The 23493-nt window shown below is 39.7% G+C and overlaps 1 protein-coding gene across 2 annotated transcripts in view; it reads right to left on the bottom strand.

Annotated features, from left to right (window-relative positions):
- Positions 1–23493, bottom strand: part of LOC139458355 (roundabout homolog 2-like) — a 471546-nt gene that overhangs the window by 309352 nt on the left and 138701 nt on the right. For both annotated transcript variants that reach the window (XM_071239757.1, XM_071239758.1), the window contains exon 3: positions 22585–22693. The gene's annotated coding sequence lies outside the window, so the exon portion shown is untranslated. The remainder of the gene's footprint in view (positions 1–22584; positions 22694–23493) is intronic.

Here is a 23493-nt window from a genome sequence, read left to right as displayed (position 1 = left end):
ATTTGAAGCTGATAGATGTAAGTCCCGTTACAGTGTCATTACTTACAGAAACTTTTTCCGTTGTATATTCAATTAGCAGAGGGTTACAACTATTGAATAAAAGCGGCGTTTGACTTGGATGATAGTGCACACAATATGAAGTTCAACCTTTAAACTTTCTTCCATACAGATGCATAGGGTTCTCCCCTGCCATGCCCGACCTCCTCTACACAGACCCCTAGAGTTCAACCCTTTCATACCCCACCTCCTCTAAACAGACCCCTAGGGTTCAACCCCTGCCATGCCCCACCTCCTCTACACAGACCCCTAGAGTTGAACCCTTCCATACCCTACCTCATCTACACAGACCCTTAGGGTTCAACCCTTCCATAGCTCACCTCCTCTACACAAACCCCTAGAGTTGAACCCTTCCATACACCACCTCCTCTAAACAGACCCCTAGGGTTCAACCCTTCCATACCCCACCTCCTCTACACAGACCCCTAGAGTTCAACCCTTCCATACCCCACCTCCTCTACACAGACCCCTAGGGTTCAACCCTTTCATACCCCATCTCCTCTACACAGACCCCTAGAGTTCAACCCTTTCATACCCCATCTCCTCTACACAGACCCCTAGAGTTCAACCCTTTCATACCCCATCTCCTCTACACAGACCCCTAGGGTTCAACCCTTCCATACCCCACCTCCTCTACAAAGACCCCTAGGGTTCAACCCTTCCATACCCCACCTCCTCTACACAGACCCCTAGGGTTCAACCCTTCCATACCCCATCTCCTCTACACAGACCCCTAGAGTTGAACCCTTCCATACCCCACCCTCCACGACACAGACCCCTAGGTTTCAACCCTTCCATGCCCCACCTCCTCTACACAGACCCCTAGGGTTCAACCCTTCCATACCCCACCTCCTCTACAAAGACCCCTAGGGTTCAACCCTTCCATACCCCACCTCCTCTACACAGACCCCTAGGGTTCAACCCTTCCATGCCCCACCTCCTCTACACGGACCCCTAGGGTTCAACCCTTCCATACCCCACCTCCTCTACACAGACCCCTAGGGTTGAACCCTTCCATACCCCACCTCCTCTACACAGACCCCTAGGTTTCAACCCTTCCATGCCCCACCTCCTCTACACAGACCCCTAGGGTTCAACCCTTCCATACCCCACCTCCTCTACACAGACCCCTAGGGTTCAACCCTTCCATACCCCACCTCCTCTATACAGACCCCTAGGTTTCAACCCTTCCATGCCCCACCTCCTCTACACAGACCCCTAGGGTTCAACCCTTTCATACCCCACCTCCTCTATACAGACCCCTAGGGTTCAACCCTTCCATGCCCCACCTCCTCTACACAGAACCCTAGGGTTCAACCCTTCCATACCCCACCTCCTCTACACGGACCCCTAGGGTTCAACCCTTCCATGCCCCACCTCCTCTACACAGACCCCTAGAGTTCAACCCTTTCATACCCCATCTCCTCTACACAGACCCCTAGAGTTCAACCCTTCCATACCCCATCTCCTCTACACAGACCCCTAGGGTTCAACCCTTCCATACCCCACCTCCTCTACACAGACCCCTAGGGTTCAACCCTTCCATACCCCACCTCCTCTACACAGACCCCTAGGTTTCAACCCTTCCATGCCCCACCTCCTCTACACAGACCCCTAGGGTTCAACCCTTCCATACCCCACCTCCTCTACACAGACCCCTAGGGTTCAACCCTTCCATACCCCACCTCCTCTATACAGACCCCTAGGTTTCAACCCTTCCATGCCCCACCTCCTCTACACAGACCCCTAGGGTTCAACCCTTTCATACCCCACCTCCTCTATACAGACCCCTAGGGTTCAACCCTTCCATGCCCCACCTCCTCTACACAGAACCCTAGGGTTCAACCCTTCCATACCCCACCTCCTCTACACGGACCCCTAGGGTTCAACCCTTCCATGCCCCACCTCCTCTACACGGACCCCTAGGGTTCAACCCTTCCATGCCCCACCTCTTTTACACAGACCCCTAGGGTTCAACCCTTCCATGCCCCACCTCCTCTACACAGACCCCTAGGGTTCAACCCTTCCATACCCCACCTCCTCTACACAGACCCCTAGGGTTCAACCCTTCCATACCCCACCTCCTCTACATAGACCACTTGGGTTAATCAGAATCATCTGTACCCTATACACTGCAGCCCGACTTTTAACAAAGGAAGCAGCTATTCTAAAATATTTAAGTGCTGCTCTGCTGAACAATATAACAACCTTGCTGAGGCTGTAGCAACTCTGTCTGCCTTGTCAATGCAGAAGTAAAACAGCTCTACTAAAGCTTAACATCTTCATCTGAGTCAGACATGCATCCTTAATATCTGAAAAGCTGTGTGAACAAAAATTTAAAGAATAAACTTCTTTTTTTTCCAATGTTACAAACAGAAAAATTGAAGAACACAACACACTCAGACAACTGTCTGAATAGCTTTGATTTGAATTATTTTTCCACAGATTTCAGCTTCTTCTCAAAACTGTTATATCACAAAAATCCATTAACAATTCAGTAATTGAAGAGCAGTGTTACTTAAATAACAAAATTTCATATTTTCTTAATGGTTTTTCAATGTTTCAATTCTGCCATTATAACAAGAAGCATTTTAGCTCTGTTAGAACCATAAAGGCCCAGGCATCACCACCACTCCTACTGTTGCCGCCATGATGAGGCAGTCAAGAAACATCACCATTTCATAAGTGGGATGACATTTTCAGAACAAAGCCCATAAACTCATTGAAGACAATTATTATCCATTTACCTGTACAACATCCAGTCTGCCTAATGGCTTCGATAGCAATGGTTGCAGTCTCATCGAGAGTGATACCCGATGTAGCAGTTCTAATGATCATTATTTTTAAAACAATCCCCCATCTATAAATTTACACCACTCCTGCCCGTAAATCCTTTCCTACATAGTTTTTATGGCTATGGCCCTGTGCAGTTGGTCGGGTTAATACCACGGTAGTCATAAAAACGTTTGTCTTGTAATACTCAGTGTTGTCAAGGGAGATAACTCTAGCTGATAAGACAATAATAGGCTGAAAGTGAAATAAAATGTTTTTTATGGGTTTGGGTCCTGGTTTAGTTTTGATGGATTATCATGAACTACGCCTGGTACTCAGCGAGCGTGTGATGTGATATGACGAGTATGACGATTTGTGGCAATAGGACATAGTTGTACATGGCATCTAAACCCCAGTCTTGTTTTTGCAAGGTTTTAATGAAAAAAAGAATATCAGGATACGTCATGACGATGATAAATATAGCAGGCTATGCAGCAGTTCCGCTTCTGTAGCAAAGATTGAAGAGATTCAGGTTTACATTCCTTGTAACATTATTGAGGAATTTTGTAACACAGGGTTCAATAAAATCATGCCATGTTACCTTCAGGAGGACCCTGAGAGTTTCATTCAACACAAAAAATATTTTTTTAGTTTTTTCAACTCAAATTTTTTTAAATGTCAGATGCTGTTAATTTTGTTTTTCATTTGCACATATCATCACCAAAATTCTAAATCCAAAAAAGTATATTCTAAAAAGTTTTGATCAATTTATCTTTTAATTCTTATTCCTTGTTGGTTGGTTGGTTGTTATATTCTAGCTATATGACGGTGGTCTGTAAATAATTGAGTCTTGACCAGACAATCCAGTGATTAATATCATGAGCAGCAATCCGCTCAGTTGTGATCGTTGTTGTTCCTTGTAGTTGTACAAAAAATAATCATTCAAGGATACTACTGCTGATAATCATAAGCATATCTATAATGTGCCAAATCCACATCCAGAAATATGCTTAAATCATCACATAATAACCACGGTCAACCGATCAGTGTGCACTCAATTTTCATCCTTACCTCCCGGGAGAGTATACAGCCCACACTACCTGCGCGTCACCAAAAGTCACATTACATCTCGTCCTACCGGGTACCCACTCACTGCTGGGTGAACAGAGGTATTTTTTTAACAATGTCACTTGCCCATGGAGACAACACATGTGCTACATGTGCTTCAGTGTGGGACAGGACTGACACATATCCTCCCACCCCCCACCCCCCCCCACCCCCCACCCCACCCCCCCTTGCCTGAATGTGGTCCCCCATGGACCTACTCTCCACATCCAGCGTTGCTTAAACACAGGATCACGTGCCGCCTCCACAGACCAGCACTGTAAGTTAGGTGTCCAGGAAAAGAAGAGAAACATGTTCATCCTGATGGACAAATCCTTGTAAAATCATCCACATGATGAAAAGTCCAGATTAGTTCATCCTTGTTAGGGGCAGACCATTGGATATTCGGGGCTCACCAGGGAATTTGTTTAAAAAAATAATCTGTTCAGAAATAATGTCCTCAAGTCTTACGGTAAAACAACCATTGTTCAATGGACATGGTTCTTCTGAAAAATAGTTTTGGGTTCCAATTTTTTTTTTTTTAATAAATTGTATGTTTTGAGGTGCTGCATGTGAGTGTGGGGGAGTGAGGTGTTGTTTTGTTGTTGTTGTTTTTTTCTTCTTTTTTTTGGTTTGGGGGGTGGGGGGTGGGGGGTGGGGGCTGGGGGTGGGGGTCATGGGAGAGATTGGTCATGGGACTGTATCATATTCTGCTGACTCCCCATTTAATGTAAAATCATTACATGCCCCATATAACATTTTTTCAGATCCCCCTCCCTATAATAAATGAACAGCCAAAATAATGTTCAAATTAATTACATTTATTACTTAACTTTTGCTGACCTCCCCTTTTGCTCTCATTGTTAATGTTCATCCCCAACCCCCAACCCCACCCCCACCTCCTCCAAGAAATGACCAGTCCTGTTTGTCGATTTATGTGTCATCGCACTACAATGAACAGTGCATAAACACCTCATAAAGACAAGCTTTATTTTCTCACATTCTCCTTAAATTATGAAATAATAACTATATTCATGATATACATGTATAAAATGTCAACAGAACTTGAATGAATATCTGACAAATAAAAAGAGCTTTTAGTTTGAAGTGTGATGTAAAACATGCCAACATTTTCAAAATTTACAACATTTAGAGCTTGTTATGGGATGACAATTCAGACAGAGGATCCATCAATTCATCAAAATTACAACTTTGGGGATATTTTGTATTTTGCTTAAACATAAATCTTTTTTGCCTCTTTAAATCTGTCATCAATCCTATTTGGGGTCAAAATTTATAAAGTCCCCTGCTAGAACCTAGCAAGACAAATTTTCTCTTATTATGACTGGACAAGCCTAATAGGGCAATATTAATCCCAAACCACTTTAGGGTAATTCCTACATTTCCATGTTCCTTTGATCTGGCGAATCGACGACGTGGATACAAAACTGATCTGTCAATCAACCAATCCAAAAAGTCATTGACAAGTGTTCAAAAGTCCCATCCTCACTGAAGTAAAGTCACAATGACAAGCCGCGTGAATTGTATCAGCCGCCAGTTCTTATAGTGCCATAAAATGCTTTGATCAGATGATGTTTCCCCAAATCTGTTTAACGAGGGGAAAAGTGTTAATTGCAGCCGTATTAACGACTATAATAGTCAAATTAATGATCATCAGAGAGTACCATACATTAACGAGCAACTGTCATGCAAGTTTTAGAACTTATGGGAGGAAAATTTGAAATTTAAAAAAAAATGCCCACTGCCTGCACGTAACTTCATTGACCAAATTTAGTTTTGGTGTTTTCTTTAGTCAAGCGGTCGTTAAACCTGCACACGTGTAATAGACGTGGGCAGCTATTTAATGAAGGGACTCGTAATTCATTCCATTTTGTCTCGTTTTGTTAATTTTCTTCCATTTTTATCCCCCATCATTGAGAATTTCTATGCCATCTTCTGAAGATCCTTTTTTAAACTTGCCAAACAGAGACAAATTTGGTCTGTCACGTTGAAAATCCTTGTTCTTGAAGAGAGCTTTGTTTCCGCGATCAGTCCACGCTTTGCGACTGTCGTAGGATGGAGTGTGATCACTGATTTGTTCACTATTGTGCTGCCCCTTCACCTGCCTTCTTTGTCAAGGTGGCCGCTCTCTTTCAGAACAAACAATGATGTCTGTCACACCAACGATGCAGCACGCCGTCTCAACGGGGAAGAGATTTAGCGAGCTTCTAACATGCTACATGTTTTACACAGGCCTGTCTGGTTCACTTATTATATTATATTTTATGCCTTTAAATGACCCATATTTCCTCATCGCGTTTGTTAATTTCCTAGGAAATACATCATCTCATGATATAATGAAGAAAGAAATTCATTAATTTCATTTTTTTAAATCCCTTTTGTCACTCAGATTTAAAAAGGATTGTGATGTTTGTGTGAGATTCTTTAATGGAGTTGTAAATTTGCTTATTTTTTTAACAATTTTATGTATTCTCTGAGCAGTGAGTATATATCTTGATTATCTCCTACATGTCCATTTCTCTGTGATCCCTAACTTGCACAAATCTCTTAGGCAATAATTATTAGTTCAAGTCATATTTTCTAGATGACATAAATGACAATAACAAGTTGCCCCGTAGAAGACTGGAGTCCTTAGACTACTTATCTAGACTAGGTTAGAGTGAGTGAGTGAGTTGGGTTTAACACCGATTTTAACAGTATTCCAGTCATATCACAGCGTGTCAGCTTAATGTGGGAGGAAAGCGCGAAGTGCAGGTCTCAGACGTTAACCACTTCGGTGAAACCAACGAGCACGGGTATGGTGCATACAAACCTAGAAACATAATCGGGGCGAACCGGGATTCGAACCCACTATCATAGGTTTCTGGCGTGTCCAAGGGACGCAACTGTGCACAGCGAATTTTCTAAGAACCAAAGTTGCTTTTTATGGCAAATATGGTATATCACAGCAAGTCAGCTTCAAGTGAGAGTACAGTGCCCAAACTGATGCAGGTTCAGCCTTCATTGAAACCACATGCAAGGGTATGGTACTATCAGACCATGGGTAACACTATAATGTGGACAAATCAAGGACGGGAACCAACAACCAAGGGAGGTAACACTGGTCAACAACAGACATCATTATGAATACACAATCCCTTTCAGAATGTGGTCAAATGTAACAAATTTGATGACACTTTCTTAGTAAAGTACAAATTGTAGTACTTGGTTTTTTTTAGTCCCATCCAGGATTCGAACCCTCACTCTCCTAATGAGGAGTGAGGCACCTAATCGGCCAATCACACAAGTCAGCAATCTAACCCACTCAGTCACGTCACCAAAAAATTAAAAAATATCTTATAAAATATTTAACAGAATGAACAGAACCAGCTATAAAAGAAACGTTTGTAGTTTTCTCATACTGTATCACTATCTCCATTGACCAATGACATTCAGCTTGAAGCTCATGTTCCTTTTTCAGTGTGAACCCCATCTCATGACGTCTGTAATCGATGATCAGTGTTTTACCATCCCCTCCCCTCCTGAAGACACAGCCCCCCCCCCGCCCCCCCTCCCCCCCCCCCCATCCCCCCCAAGTATCCTCCATCTGTCACTTAGCATGTCTTCAAATACACACCATATTTAATACACTGAAGTTTTGCTATGTACCTCTGATAAATTAGCCTCGTCTCATCAATGTAATTGGCTAATCACAAGACTTCATCTCCAGATTTCGATGTGCAAAAAATTAATCAACGGTATTCAAAGTGCCGTCCGTCACTGAGATTAGCGATTAGAAAACTCAAACCCTGGTGAAATATTACAAAACTGGAACCTGTTTTGAAAAGAAAAAAGATTTGTTTAATTCCCACTTGAAAACATCAGAGACTTGCATGAGAGTATTTTTTCTGATAATTTTTTAAAAATAATTTGAATAATAGAGGTGTAATTTGTTTGGTATAAAGGTTTTTGTGTCTTTTATACTATTTCAATTGCTGTTTCTATTTTATCACACACTTGGGTTTTGTACATAAAAGGTTTAATTCTATTTGATATTTGAAAAAGAAATAATTCAAGGTTTTTTCCCAACTGGAAAAAACAACCTATAATTCATTTCTTAATGATCTTTGTGGCCACAAACTGCCAAGACATGAAACAATGCCATGCAGTGAAATATCGGTTAGTTTTTAAACATGAGTATCTAATTGGTAGCCATTCATGCTGTGATAATGCTAAACAAACATTGTTCTCACACAAATTGTTAATTTGATTACATGAAATGTAGACAGATGTTTAATGTATCTTATAAAATCTCAGATTAGTAATTATAATTTTTATAAACTTTGGCAAATTATGTGTTTTAGATGAGAAAGAAATTGCATGATATAACAACCATAAAATCTTAATCCATTTAGAAAAAAAATTAAAGGTTTTGATAGATTTGGCTTTCACATGGCTGACATGTTCAGAGTAATCAGTTAATTTTGTCCTGTAATGCTCACCAAAATTTATGGCATGGTGTCTTTTGATGTTCCTGCTATCCAAGCAATGCATTGCTAATTACTATTTTTGAATAATAAAAGAAACAATAAAGGTAAAATAATTTAGTTCAAAAGCAAGAATGTCTTAAAAATGTCCCCAAATAATTAAATGAGATTAAATCCTTCCAAACCAGGCTCTGAGTCAGGGCATCTAAACAAAGCTAATGCCATATATGGTAATCTCTTCAAAATCAAAGAAAACTGTAAAGTCAGTTTAAGTTAGCTATTTCTATCACAGTTAATCATTTCAGTGGAAACAAACTCAAATTTGCTATTTCTAATTTGGTCAAATGGTAATAAAGTTCATTGATTTGTGATATTCCTATTGTTAAGATAGAGACCTCAGAAATAAATAACAAGCCAGTGTAGCATACCTAATTCATTCTGTAGCAATTAAAATTGTGGACAAACAACAATTAGATCCTTTGAATTCATTCAAATAACTATGCATTCAAATGTTTCATTCTCTTGGAACATTAACATTCAGAAATTAACAGAATCAGACATTTGTAACAATATCAATATCTTAGATATTTGAACTCAACATACCAGACAATAAAGACATGAAATCATCATTATACACATACACCTCAATATTTGCTAAGGACACACCTCCAACTAAAGATGACTTTTATCTGTCCTATGCAAATATTAAGTAGTAATGCTAAAGAGAAAATAAAACATAAAATCACAAAAACAGACAATTATGTAAAATACAACATGATGCTTGGCCTTATATGTTTAAATTCTTCATGATATGGTGGAATACTGCTGAATTTGCAAAATGAATCTTGATTGACAGTGAAACAAAATGGTTTCTTTCAGAAGGGAAGTAACTCTAAGCCATTTAATCAAACCTGATAATGATTTTTGGCTTTTGGTTGTACATGGGTGATTTTAAACAAAAGTCAAGACATCTTGTGACACAACAAAAAATGACATTCATATTTTCAAGAAAAGAATACAAGCGCGAAAAAGTAATTTTAAAAGATGAAAAAAACTGATGGACTCAATCATAAAAAGAACATAAAATACCCTTCACAGGGAGCCGATAATTGAATGCCAAAGTATTAACTCTCAAAAAATGTTTTGTTTTGACAAAGATTAAAAAGAAATCTTCCTTGGGAAAATTGACAAATAGATTATATGAGCTTTGGAATTCTAAATATCCAAGGATATAAACACAGACAAAACATATTTAGTTTCTTTAATAATTTCAACATGCAAAGACAATAACATTTTTTTCAAATAAACACAAAAACCCAATTCCACAAAAAAACAAAGATGAATGCTTGTCTAGTTGTACCATAGCCTGAAAAGAGAACAACATTTATAAACATTTACACAAAATAAGCACAAAAATACAAACACAGAATAACTACAGGCATTTCAAATAAATATCTACATTTATACAAGACATCAGCATGCAGTGGAGGTAATAGCAGGAGTAGCCGTGGCAGTAGTGACCACGGAAGCAGTAGCAGTAGCAGCATCAGTAGAGGCAGCAGGAGAGTGTTTTCTCATTGGCTGTGACTGGACAACATGTGCATAACATCCTTTGGTCCTCATTACCAAATTTAAATAAAAATACCTTGAAGTTTGTGGAAAAAACTTCCTCTTGCTAAAATTAACATCAACAGAACAGTTTGTTATAAGTTGTATTGCCAAAAACAAATCTTCAAGATGTAGCCATATCTCCATGTTTATGTACACTCATACACATTCATAACTGGATATGTACAGATTTGTACAACAATGTCTGGCTCCAGCCTGGTGGTCTAAAGTGTACAGATTTGTACAACAATGTCTGGCTCCAGCCTGGTGGTCTAAAGTGTACAGATTTGTACAACAATGTCTGGCTCCAGTCTGGTGGCTGAAAGTGTACAGATTTGTACCACAATGTCTGGCTCCAGTCTGGTGGCTGAAAGTGTACAGATTTGTACCACAATGTCTGGCTCCAGTCTGGTGGCTGAAAGTGTACAGATTTGTACAACAATGTCTGGCTCCAGTCTGGTGGCTGAAAGTGTACAGATTTGTACCACAATGTCTGGCTACAGCCTGGTGGCTGAAAGTGTACAGATTTGTACCACAATGTCTGGCTCCAGTCTGGTGGCTGAAAGTGTACAGATTTGTACAACAATATCTGGCTCCAGTCTGGTGGCTGAAAGTGTACAGATTTGTACCACAATGTCTGGCTCCAGTCTGGTGGCTGAAAGTGTACAGATTTGTACCACAATGTCTGGCTCCAGTCTGGAGGCTGAAAGTGTACAGATTTGTACCACAATGTCTGGCTCCAGTCTGGTGGCTGAAAGTGTACAGATTTGTACCACAATGTCTGGCTCAATCTGGTGGCTGAAAGTGTACAGATTTGTACAACAATGTCTGGCTCCAGTCTGGTGGCTGAAAGTGTACAGATTTGTACCACAATGTCTGGCTACAACCCGGTGCCTGAAAGTGTACAGATGTGTACAACAATGTCTGGTTCTAGTCTGGTGGCCTAAAGTGTACAGATTTGTACCACAATGTCTGGCTCCAGTCTGGTGGCTGAAAGTGTACAGATTTGTACCACAATGTCTGGCTCCAGTCTGGTGGCTGAAAGTGTACAGATTTGTACCACAATGTCTGGCTCCAGCCTGGTGGCTGAAGGTGTACAGATTTGTACCAACCATCAGTGGAACCAGTTCACAGTAGTAGTAGTAGTGGTGGTAGAAGTAGTAGTAGTAGCAGTAGTAGTATTGGTGGGGGTAGTAGTAGTTTTGTTTTTTGTTTAACGCCGACTCAGCAATATTACAGCTATATGACGACAGTCTGTAGATAATCAAATCTGGACCAGACAGTCCAGTGACTGACATCATGAGCATCAATCCACATAACTGAGGTCGATGACATGCATCAACCAAGTCAGCAAGCCTGACCACCTGATCCTGTTATTCACCTCTTACAAGCATAGTGGTAGTAGTAATAGTAGTAGTAGTAGTAGTAGTAGTAGTAGTAGTAGTAGTAGTAGTTGTAGATGCATTAGTAGCAGTACTGGTAGTAGTAGTAGTAATTGTAGAAGTAGGTGTATTAGTGGTAGTAGTAGTAGTAGTAGTAGTAGTAGTAGTAGTAGTAGTAGAAGTAACACTAATAGTGATTAAGGTAGTAGAGTGAGTGAGTGAGTGAGTGAGTGAGTGAGTGAGTGAGTGAGTGAGTGAGTGAGTGAGTGAGTGAGTGGCAGAGACACAGCCACCAACATCTCAAGATGCAGCATAAACAATAGCAATGATAATAACAATCATCATGATCAGTGTGAGTGGGGAAGCAGCCTGCAGCAGTGCCCACATCCAAGTGTACGGCCTACCTCTAGCGTAGTATCACCACCTTCACAATAGAGAACAACTTCTGAATCACAGCGTCAGCCACTAAAACTACCCCTATTGTGTCCTGGAAACTTCACACAAGCCTGCAGACATACAACATAAGTTCACGACCCCTCTACTTGATTTTGAATACCAAATTGAGCCATTAGAGGAGCAATTAAAGTCCACCTGCAAGGGCCAACTGTCCTACCACGGCAATTAGGGGTTTCCAGCTCCCTATACAGCCCTTACTGCTTGCCTTACAGCGCTATGACCACAAGGCTGTCTCTTGCCACCAACCAGACTCCCTCCCATTAACTGTGCGATTACATGTAGCATCGTAAACAATTTGCCAAGATTACCAATTTGTTTATGTCATAAGGTGATGTATTACTTATGAAAACCTCAGCGTTTACACCTCTATAATGCTCCGGTGTACAGGAAATGTGTCGGTGCCAAGTCTTGTGGGACTATTTTAAAACTGGGACCACACTGGACATGGAGCATGCTAGTCTTGTTATCAGACAAGACAAATTATTACATGAACATTTACTTACCCAGGATAATTCATTTTGAAGCCTGAGAGGACAAATATCTTTTAATATTCTCGTGTCATGTGACATCAAACTGATTCGGAGCCAGAATTCCAGAAATTAAAAATCATATTTTATATCGTATAATCCTACTTACATTTATCATAAATTCTATATCTAACTTACATCTATTATAAATCTTTTAATCTGATCTATATTTCAACCACACACACACACACACACACACACACACACACACACACACACACACACACACAGGTAGGGTCGGGCTGTGGGGGTCGGGTACCCGGATTGTCCCAGCCCTAATGTATGTAGTCCCACCAAGTACATTCATGTAGTGTACATTCATTGCTGATGAGCAGTGTAGGGATATTGTAATACCATCCCATTTCCTTCACTTGGACATAGAGAAGCATTTCTAACATCAGTTTACAGGCAGCAAGTACTTATAGTTTGTTTGTGGATGTGAATCTTCACCAAAAACATCTTTCTGAAAGCAGTTACCTTTCTATCAGCTAAGAGGGATCAAAAGGTAGACAAGGGGCGTATGTGTGATCTCTGTCAACAGGAAGAAGCTGTTCCTAGCTGGATGATCCCAGGGCTGGTTTGTCATATTTCTGATCTGAATTAATCTGTTTACAATGTCTACTGCTGTGTTTTTGTGTTCTGCCAGCAGCTGGAGAAGCTGTGTCACACATGCTCCCGGAGAAACATCTCAAGTTAATCCGTCATCGACCTCAAAAATCAAAACCAAACTCACATTATTAAAGATACAGCTTTTCTAATCAAATCAAAAGAAACTTTGGTAAGTGGAAACATGTATTGTGCCATAATATACTCAGCTGCCATGTTTACACTTTATTCTTGTGCTCTTATGATGTACAAATGGAACGGGGCGGTCGGGTAGCCTCGTGGTTAAAGCGTTCCCTCATAACGCCGAAGACCCGGGTTTGATTCCCGACATGGGTTCAATGTGTGTAGCCCATTTCTGGTGTCCCCCGCTATGATATTGCTGGAATATTGCTAAAAGCAGCGTAAAACCATACTCACTCACTCACTACAAATAGAACGTCACTGCACATTTAACAAACAAGTGAGCTTCCTAAATATACAGGTTTGTCTTCATTTGATTAAATAGTAGCAGGGTCCTAATGTAACTATGAAATATGTAATTTTATACACATCTACACAAAGCGTTAAAGTAATTTGAATTATTTTATCAGAGCAAAATGATGTCGCTTTAGGTGTATAATGGGTACCAGGTAGGATGCTGTTGATGTCAATATGTATCATTATTTGTGGAACTATTGTGGTATATATCCATCTGAGTGGCCTCTGCACATGAATGCACAATGTGAACACATGGCATGTGTCTGCACTGAAATGCACCTACATGTACCCCCTACACACAGTGCATGGAGATCACCAACACATGTCACACTGAAGACTGGACTCATAGTCCAAGGAGCCCCGGTTCACTTCAGCACTGTGTACTGCAATATGAAAAACCTACCAAAAAGGAATATCTACCTCAATATCTCACCGTGATGCATTGAAGTACTTAATTCCAGAAACACGCATACATTATAATCACATGAACCGAACTAAGTTAAAACGAAACCACTGAACTCGATAGTCCTTGGGAAAGAAATGGTATTTATGTGGGCAAACAGCCAACATGGAATTCAATTAGAAACCCACATTATTGCCCATTTGATGCAAAAAGACTAACTTCAAAAGCTAAAATAAAACTTCATTTTTCTTCTACAAACACTATAATAGACAAAGAACTTACAGAAAAGTCTAACATAAACACAAAGACAGAAGATGGCTTCTGAGAGAAAATACAAAACCATATCCACACAAAGGCTTTTAATGAGATTACCCAGAAACCTGTGGAGTGGCGCTAATCACAAATGGACATTATGGCTTTAAGTGATTCAAGACATAGCAAACAGTTTTAGTATAGCTCAACCCCAACATAAGAATCACAGATTTCTTCCTGCAAGAATTACAAGGAAATTACTATTCCATTCTTGCCGAAATGTATCTGCAAAGCAGTAATTTTTCAATTATGTAAATCTTCTGTGGAGAGCTTTTGTTCTTTCTTATATTACCCAACATTTTCTTTATCATCACCCCAGGAAAAAACATCCTCAATCCGAATAAAGAAAATTTGGACACAGTCCTTGAAGGGTTTGTGTTTGAAGTTAAATTGATCTTTCCTTGTATCTGAAAGATTTGTGCTAATGGTCTTCGTTCCTATTGTGGCATGTAGAACACTCCAGTGTTGGTTAGCAGACTTTACATCAATAGCAGGTCAAGACAATGGTTTATCTCCCTTGAAAGAGATCTCTGGGAGATTGAATTGTCATCACTGCTTAGGGTTCTCAAACAAATGATGTGAATTTGGTTTAACTGGCACTGTCTGTAACATGGCATATATTTCAATAGGCATGAAGTAGGTACATGAATTTACCCAAATTGCTGGAATGTAATTTAAATGTGATATATTTTGTCACATAACATGTTCATTTGTTTACCTTATTGATTCAGATGGTGATGGGATTTTGCATTTTGTTTGTTTTCTGTTTTCTTTGGAGAGAGATGCAAAGAAATATAACTTAAATGTATGAGCATACTGTTTGAAACCAACTAGTGTGTCACAGCTCACGTACTGTATGGCAGCGAGGCTTGCTACCGGGTACTATCCCTCCACTAGTTGCAAGGGTAAGCAATGTCACCACCATACCATGACAGGGGACACCAAGCATACATTATATATATGGGAGGAATCAAACCCATGCCATCAGTCCAACAAGCAAACACTTTAAACAGGAGGCCACTCAAACACCCAATAATGTTAATGAATATTTAATCTTAAAAAAACCCTGTTAAATTCCTCTTCAATCAATTTGAAACATAATTCAGAATTGAACTAACTGACCAGTTTCATTTCAAGTTTATTTCATTACAAATACATCTGTATATTTGAAGAACAAATTACCAACTTATTTAATTAATATTGTTTAAATAAATACAGCTGAATACTTTCCACATTGATAATGGACACAGTTTTGTAATGGAATGACTCCATTTAGAGACATAGTTGTGTACAACAGCATTTAAACTCTGGAATAACTGCATCATGTAGAAATTTGAATCACAAGTTAATGAAATGAATTACTCATGATAATTTTCAGCCACAACTATTCAACTCCTGAGGGTGACAATGTCACACAAACGAAACCGTCTCTCATTTCATTAGCAGAAAGGGATCTGGCTTGGTAGACTGCGGACCAACTTGGTACCGTTTTGTGCCATCAATCATGATGAAAGAACTAATTTCATTAATGGAAAATCACCAATCGTCCAACTTTATTGTTTGTTTGCTGTTCTATCTAAAACAGTGTAGAAAATGATATTTTCCAAAAACAATTAACATTCAATAATGCAATTCAATTTATGCTTTAATGCTAATCTTAATCTTGGATTGAAAACTGCCGACTAAACAAAGAACTGATGAAGAGATTGACGCATAAATCAGATACCGTGATAGAAGAAAGGTTGTTTTCAGGTTGGCGCTAAATAGTGCCAGTCTTGGTAACTAGGCGATGATAGTGTTAGAACTGATTACACTTCAGGCATTGATTAGTTTCCAGGCAAATAGGTTCAGATGTGTTTGTTTGAAAAAAATGAGATCGTCTTTTATCTTTGATATTTTTCTTTGCATTTTCTATTGAAACAATAATGATTGATAATCATAATAGCTTTCAAGTAGTTTTCCTTTAAACTGTCTACATTCAAGAAAAATAGTAATAAAAAATTATTTTAACTACCCGGGGTAACTATAAGTGAGTGATACTTTATAAAGCTGGAACACTATTTCAGATGTGTCACAGAATGTCTGCTTAATTTGTCAGGAAAGCCAAATAACATGAAAAAACATGTGTTGTGCTGAAAAATTATTGCTTTTAAATGAGGCAAATCTTATGTTTTGAACCAATGATCAACAAATCCTAGCACAGCTAAGGGACACAACTCTGTATAGTGAGATGTTGTGCCATGGGGCCATTTGTACCCACTTTGACTTTTCTTATTACTAAAACTACATCACACAATATATTGCATTTCATTTTTAAACATTAAGCATTTAGGACACTGAAAACAGGTTTCAGTTGTATTTTTGCGTGAATGTCCAAAGCAGCTGCATTTTAAATGGAGTACATGTATACTGAATAATTATTTTAAAAATGAAATGTCATAAATTAAAAGTAGATCTGATGTTTATCTGAACAATGAAATGATTTTCAAATCATAATTAATTGAAAGGCTTACTGGTCATCGAAAAAAAATATAAAAAATTTGAAAGTAAAAAAAAACTTGAGATAAAAGAATTGAGATAATTTGACAACACACACCATATATAAATAGGTAACAGCTTAAGATTTGGATATTAAACATTTTGTAAATAATCTTTCGGATACATAACATCAGCAAAAAGCGTCAAAAGGCATCTAGAGATGTTTATCTGATTTTTGGACTTGATTCTAATCAAAAGAGTTCCTTGAGGGCGAGCACAATAACTCGTTCCGCAGACAACAAGGGCTGTGAGACTGAACCATGGCGATCGGTCAACAGTCGTGACTGATGACTTCTGGTGAACAGGAAGTTAAGTCAGCGGGAGAAGGAAGAAGGATGGACAGAAGGAAGAAATAATGACTGCATCACGAACAAACGACCAGTCAAGTTGCCATGAGAAGTGAATAGGGGCGGAAAAATATTGCAATGATTAAGAGTAGTTTAGGGAAGGTAGTACTTTAACATGAAGGGTCAAGGGTTGTGTTAATTGCTGGCTGTCGTCTTAGACAATGAGTCCATTAAGTTTATCTGACCGCCTCCCCTGCAGTCGGAGTTACTTTCCCTGACCGGACAAACCTTCACTTTTTAACTGCGTGTTAATCAATGCAAAAGCTCACATGCGAAAATGTACAATGGACTTGGCCTGGAGGGAACATTGGACAGTATCATTTCTCCTTAATGAGTGCAATAGTTGGCTCCGTGGTCGCAGTACAATTCTCAGCACTCAAGTATCGACATTACCAAGTTGAAAACACAAATGTCTTCGTTTCCTTTTATCTTGGCTTTAAATTCTGAATCTTCAAGTCCAGAAGAGGTTTGTGTTGTTGAGTCACTCACTAATCCATAGCCAAGAGCTGTTCTCAAGCCTGGACCTTTTACTAATAGCCCCAGCCTGCTGGTGTGTGAGAACATCTCAGTGAACAAGGGGATGGCGGTGATGGTGGTGCCGATGGTGACTAGGACACGAAACAGGACATGCCGAACAAACAAGTAGCATCGGATATCTAATCGAGGAGATTGACATCCAAAAGCGCTAACTGCAATATACCTGAGATACACATGCTGGTAAAGGAGGCTTGCTTCATACTGAGATAGGAACTTTCAATAGGGATGTTCATTAGATTGAAGTTAGAGAGTGAGTAATGTTTTATGCCACTTTTAGCAATAATCCAGCAATAAGGTGGGGGACACCAGAAAAAGGTTTCATACACTGTACCCAAGAGGGGAATTGAATCCAGGCCTTCCACATGACGATTGAACACTTCAACCACATCGCTACATCACCGCCCCCATTGTATTGAAGGACTAGAGTGAGACTTTAGGATCAATGAAGATTTGAGATTGATTACAGTCTCAAGCTTCTTTAGCAAAGATATAGCATTATCATGTCAAACAGTATTCCAGATACTGTGGCGAGTGAGTGAGTGAGTGAGTGAGTGAGTGAGTGAGTGAGTGAGTGAGTGTGGTTCAATGCTACTGTGTACAGTCCAGCAAATCCCGGTGAAATAAGAGAGGAACAGAAAATGTTTTTGAGAAAACACTTGACATAGTCTCTAAGCCATTGATTATGTTAGTGTTAAAGCTTTGAAACATACATCCTAAAATTTTGGAAAGCAAGTTCATGTGTGACACAGAATAAACATCTCCTGACCTGTTTCACAAGGATGTCGAGACCCATGAAGATCCGGGGTAGAATAGGTCTTCAGCAACCCATGCTTGCCCAAAAAGGCGACTATGCTTGTCGTGAGAGGCGACTGACAGGATAAGGTTGTCAGGCTCGCTGACTTGGTGGATGCATGTCATTGTATCCCAATTGCGTGGATCGATGCTCATTTTGTCATACACTTGATCGTGTGGTCCAGACTTTATTATTTACAAACCACCGTCATTTAGCTGGAATATTGCTGAGTGTGTATTTTACATGTGTATGGAACTGAGGACACCAGTAGTTTCAACACTTTGGCTACATGCAGTGTTTATCATAGGTGAGGTGAAATGGGGTTTAACATCACATTCCAGATTATTGCACTTATATATATTGCAATGTGCATTTGTGTGTGTGGTTGCTTGTACTAATCCGGACTGATGCTGATTTGTAGTGCTAGCCCACTGAGATACCATGCTGCAGTTTAACATGAATACCCCACTCAGATACAGTACCGTATATCGCTGTGTATAAGGCGACCCCACGTATAAGACGACCCCCCTGTACACGCCTTTAAAATCAACCCAAAATCCTATATTCCGTGTATAAGGCGACCTGGAATGAACAAGTGTGCACACAACCTTATATTTGCAATAAAAATATGTTTATCTTGCGTTGTTTTTTCTACGATGATTGGTCGCGTGTGTAACTCCAGCACATGTTTCCATTTTGTGTTTACACGGTACGACACCAAATTGGTGCCCGTAAAATAAAATTCATTTATGAAGTACTAACATATAAGAGACAATGGTGAGTAATTTAATCGCAAATTAACTATGTTGTAACTAACTAGGCTTATGTTTGCTTCACATTCAGCGTGTTTATTCCATAATCACTTATACACACCGTCCTCAACGGTTGTAAATACAACTGTAAAAACAGCGGGAATTGATTTCAGCTTCACCGGTTATCACATGTTAGGTCACATGTGCAATATGCAAATGCTTATCGGTACTTCCGGCTCTCTACTCACGGATGTTGATTGTTTTACCGTATCAGCTGGTTTGACAATCTGCATCGAGGTGAGGGTCATTTCAACTTTATTTGCAGAAATTATTAAACTTTATTCAAGGAAAAGAGATTCAAATCATGTTTAGGTATGGAAATAGTTATTGGAACAGTTATTTAGGACGAAATGCGAAGTTTTATTGTCAAATGCTGGGCTGGCTATCGGACGCTGGTTGACATCGCCAGTGGAAAAAAATGTGAGATCTTCGACCACGTGTATAAGAGGACCCCCTTTCTTAACCCCCTCATTTTAGGTACGAAAAACTTGCCTTATACACAGCGATATACGGTATACTGACTCTGACCCGACCAGTCCTTGTTTTAGCCGCATAATGCAGAGTGCCAGGCATAGTAACAACAAGTACCATCTTTTAACATCTCTTGGTATAATGCGCCGGGGGACCGAATGCTGTATCACTAGACAAAGGAGGCGGTCCCAGTCAAAATGAAAATATAATACACTAATGCATAGGTGAAATGGCGTTTAACCCCAGGGTAAAAAAAATATTGTTGATCACAACACCCAAATTCTTGCAAACCAAATCACAAAATCCACATTCATCTCAGTCCATATTCTAAATTCTAACTTAAGAAATCTTAATTGTTTTGCACAAAGTGAAACAGTAACAAAAGATAAACAATAAAATATGATACAACCCTTTAACAGTCTTACAAAACACAATGCTAACACCATCAATACTAGAAGCATCTTTCAAATCTTGTTTCAGTCCCAAAATAAGTAGAAAAGATGATTTAGCATCAAAAGAATAAAACAACATTAATAAACATACCGGGGTTTGCTTCACCCATCATCTCTATCCATCCCTCTTACCAACATAGGCCTACAGATGGCCACAAAGCTTCTCAGTGTAAGCCAGTGTGATTGACAGACGTTCAGCCCTGTCGTCAGGCAGCCATATTGATTTTTCCACATATTACCTAGAACTGTTTCTTTTGTCTGCCTCCCTCAACAGACAGACAGACAGTGGTCATCCCTGGCTCGTTACCTCACCTTCAGGCCAGGCCAATTGAATTTTTTGTTTGACACATTTTCTTGGAAAAAACGAACAAAACATGACACAAACTACAAAATGTTTTCAGTGTAAATTTCACATTATTTTACTGAAATAAAAGCTTTCATAAAAAAATGTTTGATGATGGGGATAAAAAACTTCATAACCTTACCATTAAGGATCCACTACATCATTGCCACAAACACTACCTGGAACCCGTTTATACAAACGTGTAACTGTGTGGCAGGGATACAGAGATCCTTGTTACAAAGCCTACCTGCTACCCATATAGGGCCCATACAACTACAGAACTTTATGCCCAAAGATTAAATGTGTCGCGCCACGGAACCAAATCGGTTCCCCTAAACATAACATTGAATGATTTCAATGACCTGAAAGTCTGCACGGGGTACACACAGTGCACAGCTCAGTCAGGTAAGTCACGTTGAAATCCTGCAAGCATTCATTCATCATATACATTATTCAACCTGATCTGTTAGCCAGCTTCCCAACACACATCTTTGTCGTTAATATGCCTTGTGGACTGAATCCAACCCTGTGCATTCAGTGCTGTAATGTTCACAGTTAATAATGGATATGTTATGGGGCTGAGTTTTCACCATTTGTCATGAAGCCTGGACAGCCCCTGACAGAGAGCCAGTGCTTGGCCCCCGTCTTATAGCTCTTTAGCACAGAAACAACCATTCAGTGGGCTATTTTCTGATTTATATTTCGGAGAACAAGATATTTCTATTTGAAGTAACTGCCAATTTTAATTGCATGACTGTGAAAATACATCCAAAATGTCACATTTTCATGCAATATGAAGTAGGTGCTGTTTAAAGATGAAAGCGTAATGCTGAGATTGTACAGATAAGTGTTGGCGACACTTGCACTACCGTAGTCTCTGTTGTCTGGGTGCTAATGGGAATTAATCATGTTGTCTTTTGTTGAAAGAGGAGGAGGAGATATGGAGATAGTGATGGGGTGAGTGTTACAGGACCTTGTGACAGACAGGCCCCAGCATCCCCCTTGTCAGTCTGTGGCTGAACTTCAGTGACCAATATAGCTGGTGGAGCTGTAACATTCATGCTTACATGCTGCATCGCTGGAGTGCCTTGACAGGCATCGGTATACATGCTGCATCACTGGAGTGCCTTGATAGGCATCTGTGTACATGCCGAATCACTGGAGTGCCTTGACAGGCATCTGTATACATGCTGCATCACTGGAGTGCCTTGACAGGCATCTGTACACATGCTGCATCACTGGAGTGCCTTGATAGGCATCTGTATACACATGCAGCATCATTGGAGTGCCTTGATAGGCATCTGTATACATGCTGCATCACTGGAGTGCCTTGATAGGCACCTGTATACACATGCTGCATAACCTGCAAGTGGTAGGTATCTGGCTATGTACTGAGTTAGTGGTATGTATTGATATATATGAGTTACCTGAATATGACTGTCCTATATTCTGATTCACATTTTTTTCTGAATGATGTCCTAAGTTTAATATTTCCTTTTATATTTTTTTTAAACAATGCAAACATTATGACATGATGCTCCTATCTTAACTTTGCTTTATGTCCTTTAACAAAAAAGAGGTTGGATAACTCGACATTAGAATGAGTCATACAATCGCTGAGAACAGGTGGTGGAGCTGTCATGTTTCGGAGCATGCACAAATCCTGCTTACTGCGTCCATACTGATCATACATACAAGATTGGTTTCTGAAATGTTGAGCATTAATCAAGGGCCCCACTTTTGTGGCTCCTCATCCTCTGTTAGTCATCAGCAACAAACTGTATCATTACAAAGCAGCCATCATACTTTCACAGCCTGGAGCCAACACAACATCAAATATTTCATATCAAATTCCTCATCACTAGGTCTCTTAGTCTTCAGGGAATTCTAATAAACACAATTTTTATTAATTTTTTTCAAATTATGGAAATAATAACTCCTGTGTCCAAAACAGTGACACATGACTCTGGCACCGCCAGAGGGGAGGAAAATATTACAATTTAGTTAAATCTCACCATCCATGAAATAGAGGTCTCGAATTGTAGTCGGTGTTGATGATTTACCTGAAACAAGGGTCAAGCTCGTTAAGGTTGTTATTACCTGTTTCACCTGTGCTTGTTATCCCCCTGGGCGGGGAGGAAGATTATCCCAGGTTACTACACCATCCCACAATCCGCAGTCTCTTCCTTTGTCTCAAAGAGCTGTGATCCTGTCAAGAGAAAATTAAATTTTCTGCTTGAAAGTCCAGTTGGGATCAAATTTTGGTTGACAACACAGTGAACAAAATGCGTCCCTTTTCAGGAAGCCCAGAAAAATGGGGTAATTAAGGGTAATTAGTGCAGATTGGTTCCACAAATGCCTTTGCAATGGCAAATGATCCCTAGTAACAGCCATGCAACCCAAATTGCTGAGAAAAATCCAGATTTTTGTATTTTTTCATCAGGTGTTCAGACTGGCGCGTTTTTGCTTGTGATGGAGTGGGAGACTGATGCAGTCCATTTCTTGACCTGGGAGTCTTTCTCTGTGACGCGTATCAAACTTGTCAGTTAAATTAATCCTTCAAATTATTTTTTCTGTCTAATTCCATCCTATTCAATTTGCTTTTAAATAGCTTCCAGTAATTTCAAACATAAACATGGAGGACCGAAGCAGACAGATTTAAATAGACCAAGAATTGAACTTGAAAATTGATTAAGAGTTGGTCTTGATAAGGTTCTCCGAGTGTTTCTCCCTGTGATGGGTACACTGTACTGACTAATCTGCTATCAGCTCTGTGGTAACTGAAAGTTATAACACTTCAATAAAGATAATTATTTAGATACTTCTCACAATTTGGAAATGAAATCTATGATCTCTATGCATTAGACATTGATTGGGGGAACACAAGGATTTCGCGGCAAATAGGTTCCCATATTATGTGTCAGCATTTCTGTATTTGAACTTTAGGATTGACTCAGGCCATGATTCCGCACTATTCTCGCATAGTTGTCACAGATATCGGATTGAATA

Source organism: Haliotis cracherodii, unplaced genomic scaffold (genome assembly GCF_022045235.1).
Source record: "Haliotis cracherodii isolate W230 unplaced genomic scaffold, xgHalCrac1.p SCAF_12, whole genome shotgun sequence".
Taxonomy (NCBI): Eukaryota; Metazoa; Mollusca; class Gastropoda; order Lepetellida; family Haliotidae; genus Haliotis; species Haliotis cracherodii.
The sequence above is the reverse complement of the archived record's forward strand: the minus strand, read 5'-3'. Positions and strand labels throughout refer to the sequence as shown.